Consider the following 12324-nt stretch of genomic DNA (forward strand, 5'->3'; position numbering starts at 1 on the left):
TTGCCCTTTATTATTTAAATACAGGAAGTAGAGCGGGCTCGTATCAGTGACATCAAATCGCGTCATCTATATTTAAGGTCCTCTAAGCTTGGCCAAACTGAACAATTTGTCCCCTGGGGCGGGCACGGTTTCTATTGTCTCTGCCCACTGCTTCGTGTCGCCGCTTCCCGCAGAGGCCCGGTGCGCCGCCATGATGGAAACACAATTGGTTCTCTGATCAGTACAGAACATATTAATCACAAGCAGCACGTTCAAAGGAAATTGCATGTTTATATTAATTAGGAGGTCGGTTACGCCAGGCCCTGCCAACCGTTTTCTCCCTTGGTGGTCAAGAAACCAGGGCGCTGCCAGAAGGAAGGGCAAATTGCGATTTCTAATAGAAATTGTCTAAATGTCTTGTGGTTATTACTGTAAATTGGGAGTTCTGATTAAAAGGCATACCTGGCTCTAAACGTAAAATTTATATACTTAATAAGTTCCCAGATTACTAATAATTAAATGAGTGGCAGAAATGAGGAAGAAAACAGCTTAGTTGATAAAAGTATTTCACTTGATGTCAGATACTCTCAAATAGTGGGCAGTGTGGTCCTATATTTCAAGAGAGCCCAGGCAGGGGCCACACTCCATTCGGACCCCTCCTTTATGACTCCTTAGCCCACCGGGCCCCTCTCCCACCCTTCACCCACACATGGGTGTCTCGGTTTTTAGGCATTATTTCCAAAAGGTGACAGGTCCCCCGATCAGCGTTGCTACCTAAAGCTTGTGACAGCAGAGCTAGCCCTCATGTTACCCAGATCTTAGAGCTCCAAGTAAGGTCACCTCAGCATCTAGTACTTGCTAGATATAATACGTCATTGTAACAAGTTATGAACGTCTCTATGCAATAGGTCAGTGACCTTGCGTCGCAGCACATCAGGGGACAAGGAGATGGCCACCAGGCGCCAGTCCTCATTTAAAGGGTCTTTCTGCGGCCCCTCCCCCAGTCGCACACCCCGTGACCACTTCTGGTCATACCCCACTTCCTTCGGGCCCCCACCCATCACGGTGGAGCGACTAATGACGCCCACCCGCGAATGGCGATGGGCTCTTAGCCATTCTCAGTATAGGCTTGGCACTTTTTAGTGAATCAAAATGCCAGAAAGGTTGCCTGCCTGTGCAATGCAATACGTCTCGCTTTCACGCGAATTTGAGCTATTGACATTGCAAATAACAATGCCTTTTATTTTTGTTTTAAAAACATAAATATAAGGCATTGTCGTTTACAATGCCAATAGGTTAAACTCGTGTAAATGCGAGACCTATTGCACTGCAAATGCTTGTTTTCTCCAGTTTTTATATAGCGTGAATTTGGCCCAAAGCAGGAGTCCCAAATGCTTGCCCTTCCTCTATCCCTTTGCCCTTGTTTCCCTCCAGTCCCACCTATCCAGATCTGCCAGGCACTGGCTGGTGGCGCCCTGGGCGACAATGTTTGTTGGCGCCCCCCAATGACCACATCCACCACAGATTCTCTAACTAGCACCCTTTAACAGTGAGCAAGTCTCCATAACCACACTCTCTCAGATGCATTGCATTAGTTATAGCGCCACTCATACCAGTGTAGGGTGTTCGAGCACTTTGCATCACACACATTACACAAAGACAATCAATCATACATGTGTAAATCAGTGTATAGGAGATGTTACATAAGCCAAAGGACGAAAAGTGTAGGAGTCACATGTCATCCATACTGGTAGGCAGTATATTTTAAGAGTGCTTGGTGTGGAGAAGCACAAACTCAGAGTCGAAAAAGAAACCGCATAGTTGGGAGTTTTCTTTAATAATAAGAATCGATTTCTAGCCAAATTAGCCCTTTTTGCAACATTAATCAATGTTCTAATAATGTATACTTTGCAGTGTGTATGCAGTTCTAGGATGAAAGTTAATAGCTCGTTATTCTATATTAGGACTTTAAGTTATAAATTGCAAGTAACAAAAGGATGTCTCTTTTGAAAGCAGTAACCTGCTGCTCTGTTTACATCAGTCGCACTCTGTCATCTACTTGGTACACGTTCTTTGCAGCAGGCATATTAGCCCTCTGCACTAACTTCACCGCAGTCAAAACCTCAACTATACAAAATGCTGATCTCTCTCCAGGAAGATAATTAATCACACGAGTTATCCTGACATTTATGTGAGGCCTGATAATTGCCGGCGGAAAGAAACGCTGCAGCAGGTGCTTCAAAATCATAATGAACTTTCAAACACGGCTCCCCCAGGAAGCCAGCACCCGGTGCGGTGGCACCGGTCGCACTGCCAGGCTCACTTAACTCAGGTAGACCGCCAGAAAACCGAGCAGACGCTCACTAGCCTCCAGTACCCGAATAACGCCGGAGAACGCCTCAGACAGAGTAAGTGTAGTCAGCAGCCAATCAGCATTTCAAATAATGTGCATAGCACTAGGATTCGCTAAGGTGCCATAAATACTCCAATCCTAGGCCACCTTACACATCGCAGGTCCTGCCAGTCCCAGGCGACTCCCAGAATGTGTTCAGCCGTGGCATTGACTGGTTTATGACGAGTCGACCCGGAAGTGCTACAACTACTGACAAATGGCACTTATACGAAAATTAATATTTACATGCTGAACATTAGACTGAATTTACGGACGATCTAAGTAAGTAAAGGTGAAGTGGTTATTTTACGGATAACAGTAGCAGATGGTATATCTGTAGATGTAATCGGAGCTCCAGTTAGATGTACTATAGTGTAATACGATTTATCTTAGTGGCTGCGCACAGCTGGGCTTGTTCTTTCACACAGTATGGGCATACCCGAAGATACAGGCTACTGGGAGGAAACTCGAGACTGTGTGGGTTGGATACTGGACAATGTGATTGAGATCACCCCAAAACGATTAATATCGTCTATCTGGGGAGACGATGGAATACCAGAGTACACTAGACTATGGGTAAATTTAGGATAAGGAGTAACAAAACGAAATATTGCAACACTGTGGGGACTGGCCAGACTTTCAAAACTGGAATGAGGACATGGGTTGGTGCATCATGCATGCAAAGTGGGCGTTCCTGCCCTGACATAACTGGAGAAATGTCGCTAAGCGACATTTCTCCAATTATCAATGGGCAAGCTAACCTGCAGAGCGACAAGCAAAGTAGCGTAACCTCTGTTATCGCTACTTTCCTTACGCCTGCTTCAAGACTGACTTAGCCATAATATCCTATGTAAGGTGGATATCATGGCTAAGTATGCCTTGCCCTATCATCAAGCTATCGCCAAACTTCAGCGATAATCTCACGGATTTCCAGCGATAATCTCACATTTGGCAGTTAGCGCTTGGAAATGTATCGCTGTTGAGATAAGCATTGCTAATAGCACGCTATCTCAGCGATAAAATTCCACGTTACCTGGTGATAATTATCCTAGCGCTAAGTGCGCCTAGCGATAATTATCACCGGTCCTTGATGATATACCCCATAATTCGTTATCCATAATGTTGGGCAGTTAGTCTCCAAAATTAGCTTGAACAAACGACATGAACTAGAGCTGTCAAGGCATCATGTTAAATTACCACCTATGCCACTGAAGAACAGCAAATGGGCGGACCTACTCTGCCAACAGACAAACGAAGCAGAGCAGACCTCACTCACACCAAGGCTACCCTGAGACTCGAAAAAATGCCTTACTACCTTCTGTAATACGTTGTTGATAAAAGACGTTCTGATTTTACTTAGGTGACCAATTATACATTACTCACATAAGACTCCCGTAAATTCAACCTAACGCCCGTAGCCGAGACGATTGTTGATCTTTTAGCGGCCCTTGTGCGTAATGTTTGTATTTCCGAGTTACATAATCGCCAATCCCACGGCTTATGCTCTGCTACTATAAGAAACAACAGTATAATTGTGTTTTTAATAAACCACTTGACGGATGACTATTTTATAAGGTTTAAAGAGACATAATTATGCATCCTGCAAAAAAAAAAAAGCGAATTCATGCAGTGGTCACGGGATATTCAGAGCACGGCAAAAATAGTCAATGTCTGAGGGTAAAACCTTGCAAGCAACAGCTATGAGCACTCCCATCCAGGAGGGAATATGACTCATCAGTTAAACATATGAATATCCAGAGGGTTCATATCTGCCAAGTCTCTAAAGAGTGGAATCATCAGGGCTGGAGTCATACAGAACTACAACAGCTGAAGTCACTGGGCCAAAGCGGACTCAATGCCGCCACTTTCTAGCATGTTTCAAGATGTGAAACTGTCCTATTTATAATACGGAAATGTAGAATTACACGGAAAGAAAAAAGAATTAGAAAGGTAAAATAAAAAGACTAAGAGGGAGCATTATACAGTGAAGCAATTACAATGGAGACCAAAACGGAGTAATGAGCAGTTGCAAAGTTAACAGAAACAAAAGTTTCAGAAACAAATAGCATGAGAAGTAAGGAGTTAGACAGCGTTATAGAATGAAGGCACCAAAAATCATAATGAACAAGAGAAATAGACGGATTCACAGAATCAGAGAGCAAACAATCGTTAAAACAAGAAACAAGAGTGTATGAGTAAAAGGGAAACTAAAGGCGCAAAAAAGAGAAGTAGGCAGCTTCAACGCAAAAGAGCAAGATGAAAAACTAGAGTTAACAAAAAAGAATAAGCAATGGCCGCGCGGCCGCGAAAGTGACGCGGCCATGAAAGTGAATAGGAAAATAAAGCTGATGAGGTGGGAGAAGGGAGGGGGTAGGGGGTAGGGGAGGGGAATCACGCGCTGTAAGGCTTAATGAGCCATTACAGAAAGCCAGATGGCGGCTGCGCGCGTGCACGATCGCATGAAACACAAGCACTAGGCCACCAAAAGCCTGTGGCAGCACTTTGGAAACCCACACACTTATTTTCTCGCAGAGCAGCGCATGCGCTGGCTCAGCGAGACCTAAAAAAGAGTACCTATATGATTGCCAAACCTTGCGATCCTTACTATTCTCTAGGGTCAATTGTGCCTGTGCCTTTTGCTTTTTTCGTCTGCCCGGCCATATTAAATTATTGTGGAATCAATATTTTTTTTTAATTTTTTTATTCTGTACTCTTTGGCTTTCTCTCATTTTGACACCAGGTCATTCTATTTCTTTTCTTTTCACAGACAGCCGGCTCTTTCTTGATATTTATTTTATCATATGTTGAGGTTTTGTAGAGGTAGCTGCCTCAGGTACTTTTGCAGAGTGATGATTTGGCATGGATGCAACCCATAGGATCAGCATGGACTTAGGTGGTCACCAGAGTACATCCTCCTTGGGGACCTGAACTTCCACCTGGAGAAAAACAATGCGTATGGGTTAAAGATGCCCCAATAGGATTACAGGTACCTAACGGATGATTAACTCCCAGAAAAAAAGACACGGACAACGCCGGTTCTCCAGGTAACAGTTCCTCGCTTTCAAAATAGATTACACGAACACCGTAGGACTTTCCTGGCATTAGTAACCTGACGTAGCCCCTTCTTCTCCTTTAGAGACTTTGACTGTGGCATAATCTGCAAAACGGCCGGCTAAACCCACGCCGCGCTTGTTCCTGCTCCGGACATCAGACGACCGAGCAGTAGATCTTTCCTCCATTCCCCCCTCCCTTGGAGGTAAGCGCTCTGAGACCTTTTCAAAACATTTCAGGTCCACACATTGTTGGCGATAGGACGCGCCTTCATTTTATGTCGCTCTTGCTTTCAGATATCGTTCAGTACCTATCAACGCTCGGAAAACCCCGTGGTTGTTTCTGATTGTAGACAGAATCACCTTCAGTTAACCAGACACCGTTCTACACACCCGTAAGCCTCTCTAATAATAACCAGACTACGTGTTTATGTCGTCTCTATGTCGTATGGGTGTGTTTATTACTAAAAAGGATGTAAGGTGGCGATCTAGATTAGACTCCACAGAAATAGGTAACCTTGTCGGCTTTCCCTTTCTTTAGGGTTTGGGCTGAGTTCTCCGTTCCTTAGACTAAGGTAAGATTCCCTTTTTGACCATGCGGTTTTTCACTTACAAAGTGGGCCAGCTTAGTAAATCTTGTTTCTCTGCTTTGTTTGCAGTCTAGTGTCGGTCCTGATGAGAATCCCTGCCAACTAAGGGATTCGAAACGCGTAGACCTTGTTTTTTCTACGGCCAATCTTGCAAAAAGACAGCATTAAGCTTCATCATTATGTACAGTAGTGGTTTGATGGCCTTTGTGTAAAGATTATTAATTGAAGATTTCTGTCGTATGTTGTATATTATTGTGGGTGCATGAGTAGTATGAGTAGTATGAATGTTGGCCTCATGGGTGAGTGTATGAATGAACACAGTGGTGTCTAAGTGTTTTCAATATTGTCATTTTCAAGTCAAGTTTTTTATGTTTTTTGTAATGAATATGTACTGTTTCAGTTAAAAATGTTTCTAAACGTGAACTAAAAAGATTTTTCACAGGATTAAATCCAACGAAACAATTGGTTGTCAGTGCCCTTGTTTTATTCAGGCCACGGGAATTGTAGGCAAATTTACACGCAGCATTGGCTTGTTTTTTGTTCTTTCCTCATCATATCTTCAACAAACCAGACACCATCATCGCACCCCACCTCCGGAACGTCATAAACAGCTCCTTCACGTCAGCCATCTTCCCTGAAAGCTGGAAACACGCAGAAATCAACGCCCCATCTCTCTTCTCCCCTTCCCGGCTAAAGTCATCGAGAAGACCTTCAATAAACAGCTGACTGCATTCCTCAAAGCAAACAACTCGCTCGACCCATCCCAGTCCGGATTTCGAGCCAACCACAGCACGAGACCGCCCTCATCGCAGCCACCGATGACATCAGAACCCTGATGGACAACAGAGAGACAGCCGCCCTCATCCTCCTGGACCTCTTGGCAGCTTTTGATACCGTCTGCCACCGCACCCTAATAACCCGCCTCTACAACACTGGAATCCGAGGAAAGGCCCTGGATTGGATCACATCATTCCTCTCCGACAGAACCCAGAGAGTCCGCCTCCCTCCCTTCCGCTCAGAGGCCACCGAGATCATCTGCAGCGTACCCCAAGGCTCATCACTCAGCCCAACCCTCTTCAATATTTACATGAGCCCCCTCGCCACCATCGTACGCAAACACAACATCATCTCCTACGCCGACGACACCCAACTGATACTCTCCCTCACCAAAGACCCATTCACCGCCAAAACCAACCTCTAGGACGGAATGAAAGATGTTGCAGAATGGATGAAGCACAGCTGTCTGAAACTCAACTTGGACAAGACGGAGGTCCTCATCCTCGGACAATCCCCATCCGCCTGGGACGACTCCCGGTGGCCCGCGACGCTTGGCACCGCACCGACACCCACGGACCACGCGCGCAACCTGGGATTCATCCTGGACTCCTCCCTCACGATGACCAAGCAAGTCAACGCAGTCTCATCCTCATGTTTCAACACCTTGCGCATGCTCCGAAAGATTTTCCGGTGGATCCTCACCGAAACCAGAAAGACGGTCACCCAGGCCCTCGTCACCAGCCGACTGGACTATGGGAACGCCCTATACGCAGGAACCACAGCCAAACTTCAGAAACGTCTTCAGCGCATATAGAACGCCTCCGCACGACTCATTCTCGACATCCCTCGCCACAGCCACATATCCGCCCACCTGAGAAACCTGCACTGGCTCCCCGTCAACAAGAGGATCACGTTCAGGCTGCTCACCCACGCACACAAAGCGCTCCACAACATGGGCCCCGAATACCTCAACAACCGCCTCTCGCTCTACACACCCACCCGCCAGCTCCGCTCCACCAGCCTCGCCCTCGTCACCGTCCCACGGATTCGCAGAACCACCACCGGAGGAAGATCGTTCTCCTACCTGGCAGCCAAGACATGGAACTCCCTCCCCGCACACCTACGACTGACCCAGGACCATCTCACCTTTAGGAAACACCTCAAGACCTGGTTATTCGAGCAACAGCAGCACCCCCCCCCCCCCCCTCTCTTCAGCGCCTTGAGACCCTCACGGGTGAGTAGCGCGCTCTACAAATGTACTGATTGATTGATTGATTGATACTATAGGCAATGCAGTGTTAGCCACATCTCTGAAAACGTAACATAGTAATGTCAGCATTGTGTATACCAAGTAAGTAGGTTGAGCAGGTGGAAGAACGGGTCCCTGCAGAGTCAGAAGGCATCTTTTGAGCAAACATGGCTCACATAGTCGAGATATGTCAGTAAAGCAGTGGTGATGTTTGTGTTATGTTCCAGCCAACTGGTTGACAGGATATGGATGACCGGTTTATGACTCTGACCAGCCAATTGTGCTGTATCAAAGTGGAGAGCTCAGAGTGAAGCGAGTGCCTCCAGAGCGTAGAATGATCTCACGAAATAGGTACATGCAACACCTTACGAAGCATTCTTCCACTCTGAGATCTGCTGGAAGGGAGTTCCACACTATTGAGTCTTGATGTGTAGTGAACGTGCTCTCATATTTATTTCTCGATGAAGAAGAGGCACATCTTTTCTGAGAGGTCGATCTCGGTGTCTTTTGTGTCGAGACTTTTGACTTTTTACGTGATGGCTAATCAATGCACACATGTTGCTGGAATTATGCCTGTTTGGCATAGATTCTGCACTGTGTGGAATGTAACACGCCCAACCTTTTTTGGGGGGTTGGGTGAGGTGAGTGCTCGGTTAATGGGGTTACAGTCCCAGAGCTTGCAAAGCAGCACTACCTTTCTAAAGGGGGATTTTTCAAGGCATGCAGCAAGAGAAATATTCTAGCACATGTTGTGCCTTTTTGCATAAATCCATGCTGTATTATTAGATTTGTGACATTGCTTGGCAGATCAAAGATCAAGTTTCTCATTTTACAGAACATTGATGTGGTCAATAATTTTGGGCCCATCTGGGTAAGTGTTTCCTTTAATTTATCTTTTTTCAGTTTACACTGGAATACTGCATGGGCGCACGTAAGTGAGTAATTACTATATATGGCTATTGACGAGCTGATGTTCTCTAACGTAATGTAGTGGGTCAACATAGCTTGACACTATTACAAGCCTTCCACATCTGATTTTGGTTGGAGATCTGGGCTGCCTATGCAGTTCTCTTTTTTAAATTAGTATAGGCACTTGTACATTTCTTATTGAACCACCCAGAACTGCATAGGCTGCCCAGATCTCCAACCAAAATCAGACAGGCCAGAGTGGAATATAGAGGGGCTGTTAAAGAGAGAAAGCCCACATTACGAAACAACGCTTGGGAGGCCCTTCACTGTGCGGCCCTGCAGAAAGACAGCACCGCGTTCTGGAAGGCCTTGAGGACTCCCCTTTTATCGCCTAGGGATGGCCCCTCCGTTGAAATAGCAATTTCAGAAGAAACGTGGATTAGCCACTTCACTAAGATATATAGTGATCAAGGAAATCCGGGGTGGCAAATGGCTGATACTTCTACAAATAATAGTGATTGGGTTGATCTGCAAATTACTTTAGAAGAGGTGAATAGGGCATTGGCTGGTAAAGCCCCTGGACCCGATGGGGTTCCAGTTGATATGTTCAAACTTAATGTTCCTCTATGGGGGCCTATCTTAACTCAAGTCATTAATGCCAGCATTAAGTCAACAGTTCCTAAGACCTGGGTGCAATCAACAATTATCCCAATCTTTAAAAAGGGGGATTGCCAGGATCCAGGGTGCTATAGACCGATCTCCCTTCTGAACTCCATAGTCAAAGTGGTAGAGCGGGTCGTCCTAGAGCGCCTACAAGATTGGGCAGAAGATACCCAGATTTTATCAGACTTACAGTACGGCTTTCGTGCCGGTCTTGGCACAATAGATCAGAGTTTGAATTTGTCCATCATGATAGGCAAGTATACTAGAGCAAAAAAAGGGAGCCTTTTCTTGGCTTTTGTGGACCTCACCGTAGCCTTTGATTCTGTAAGACACAACAGGCTGTGGGAGGTCCTTGAGGCAGTAGGGGTCGATCCCCAAATTATTGCTTTTTTAAGACGGTTGTACAGCGGAGCTACCGCAAGTGTCCGGTATGGTTTGAGGGGGGAATGCACCCAGGCCTTTCCCATTAGACGAGGGTTCAGACAAGGCTGCGTGCTGGCCCCTTTTCTTTTTAATCTTTACATCAACGGACTAGGAGAAGCGTTACTATTGAAGGGCAAAGACTTTCCCCAAGCCGGAGGCCGGTGCATACCCGCACTTCTCTATGCGGATGATGCCGTGCTAATGGCACGCACCCAAAACGGCCTCCAGAGAGCCTTGGACAGCTTCAGCGATTTTATGAAGGATTTAGGCCTTAATACTTACATCTCCAAGACCTACGTCATGAGATGCAGACAAGGGACACAGAGGACACGAGAAATGTTCATAGACTGGAAGAAGCTACTTTCAACCAGAAGTCTTTCCTACCTAGGTATTTTATTTAATCAATATGATTCATAGGTTCAAACCATTTCTGCTAAAACAAACTGGCATTTACTAGATCAACATCAGCCCTAGTAACTTTTGCCAAAAAACTAGGCAGGAAACCACCCCTAGAACTCCTGCAAATATACAAAGCCAAATGTATTACAATGGCAACCTATGGGGCAGGGGTGTGGGGTTTTCTAAACACCATTCCGCTACAAACAGTTAAAAACACCTTCCTAAGGTATATTCTTTCTGTACCCCCCAGTACCTCTTTGTATGTCTGTCATGAGGAGCTGGGTCTCCATTATATAGCCGATCTCATAAAAATAGAGCCAATACTCTTTTGGCATAGAGTTTGGTGTAAATCTCAGACTAAGTTAAATAGGGAGATCCTGCAAGACACCTTGAGGTTGGAGGGGGCCTTAATGATTCCCTGGTTTAGATTTGTCCATGATTTCATGAACGATCTGGGACATCCAGAATATTTTTTAAACCCAACCTCCATGCTGGAGATTCCTAGAAAGACACTAAAAAAAGAGGGCCTCCAATTATTGGAATCTATCATAATTGTAGGGGAAATTCCTAAAATGAGTGCCAGGCAACATCAGTTGTTACGTACAACCCTGGGGATGGAGCCTTACCTATCTTTCGTACCCGGAACATTCGACAGATTTCTTTTAACTAGGTTCAGATTGGGAAATGTACATAGATTAGTGTAATTACCGAAAATGAATGATTGGTCCCATGATTTGTTATCGTGTCCCTGTGACAAAATCTCGGAACAATCCACTATGCATCTAGTCTTGTTCTGCAAATTTTATACCGAGCCAAGGAAAGTATGGATTATTCCATTAAAAATAAAAATCAGGGGCTTAGGCAGTGTCGCCCAGCCGTGCTTTTACTCCAGCCACTGGAAAATAAGCATATAGCGTGGAGATTAGCAATGTTCTTAAGGAAGGTGCTTCAATATAGGAAATGTTGTATAACTACTGAGTTGTAATTGGAGTATCTTGTATAAAATGAACTGAGTTTTTATTGCTTTTATTGTTATACTGCTGTAAATATTATGAAATGATAATGTTCTTATTTATGTGCTTTTATGTCAGTCTTAAAAAGCAGCCGAATAAAGCTTCCTTGACTGACAGACTTCCACATCTTTTTACATAGAATTGTACCCAACCTTGACTGTAAGTGTAGCAACTTATGTGCAATGACTTTAGTAATTATAGACCAATCCTCAGTGAGTGTTAGTTGCTTCTTTTGGACATTGTCACTCCCTGTCTCCTGCTTGTAGCACACTAAATCCGAAAAGGTTCCGTAAGTTATTTGCTCACCTGGAGAAAGATGGTATTTGTTTTGAATCATAAGACACTTCATAACACTCTAGTAGGGCAGAACACTCTTTATTCCGTTGTGCTGGTTTGTAATGTTTCAAGACAAGGTAAACCAAACCAGCTATATTATTTTACCCCACTAGCCATTACTCGTAGGTTAATGCAACCACTCGCCTGAGCCTCTTTTGAATCTTCTATCACAGAGACTAAAAAGTGGGCCAAAAGCTCATTCCCAGCCTTTACTCATTCGATGCATTGTTTTTTGAAAGACTACTAAGCATTTTAAACTACATGTTTGATGCACTGCCAGAAGATGGTAGCAGAGCAATGTTTACGACTCAGTTCTCATCTGTCAAGATGAGAAGTGCTGCTGTCAACTGTCACTTTCCCTCTCATTCCACCATATTTCACCTTTTAAAAAAAGATGGAAACCGTTTGCAGTCGGTTGTGCCCATGCCACTTCCTCCATGTTTGAGAACCCATACATCCTCCTTACGATTGGCAAGGCTCATCCACCCTTGCCACCCTAGCTGCTCAGACCTGGGTCTTATGCCTCTGTTTGGGCTACCTACTA

At 45.0% G+C, this 12324-nt stretch overlaps 1 protein-coding gene across 3 annotated transcripts in view; it reads left to right on the forward strand.

The window, feature by feature from the left end:
• Nucleotides 1-2515: 2515 nt before the first annotated feature.
• Nucleotides 2516-12324, forward strand: part of AVPI1 (arginine vasopressin induced 1) — a 41589-nt gene continuing 31780 nt past the window's right edge. The window contains exons 1-5 of one of the 3 annotated variants that reach the window (XM_085606370.1): nucleotides 2529-2653; nucleotides 5139-5415; nucleotides 5508-5627; nucleotides 5719-5816; nucleotides 5963-5996. The gene's annotated coding sequence lies outside the window, so the exon portion shown is untranslated. Of the gene's footprint in view, nucleotides 2654-5138; nucleotides 5416-5507; nucleotides 5628-5718; nucleotides 5817-5962; nucleotides 5997-12324 lie in introns of all 3 variants that reach the window. The other 2 variants (XM_085606369.1, XM_085606367.1) reach the window with 2 other exon arrangements.

Source organism: Triturus cristatus, chromosome 1_2 (assembly GCF_964204655.1).
Source record: "Triturus cristatus chromosome 1_2, aTriCri1.1, whole genome shotgun sequence".
Taxonomy (NCBI): Eukaryota; Metazoa; Chordata; class Amphibia; order Caudata; family Salamandridae; genus Triturus; species Triturus cristatus.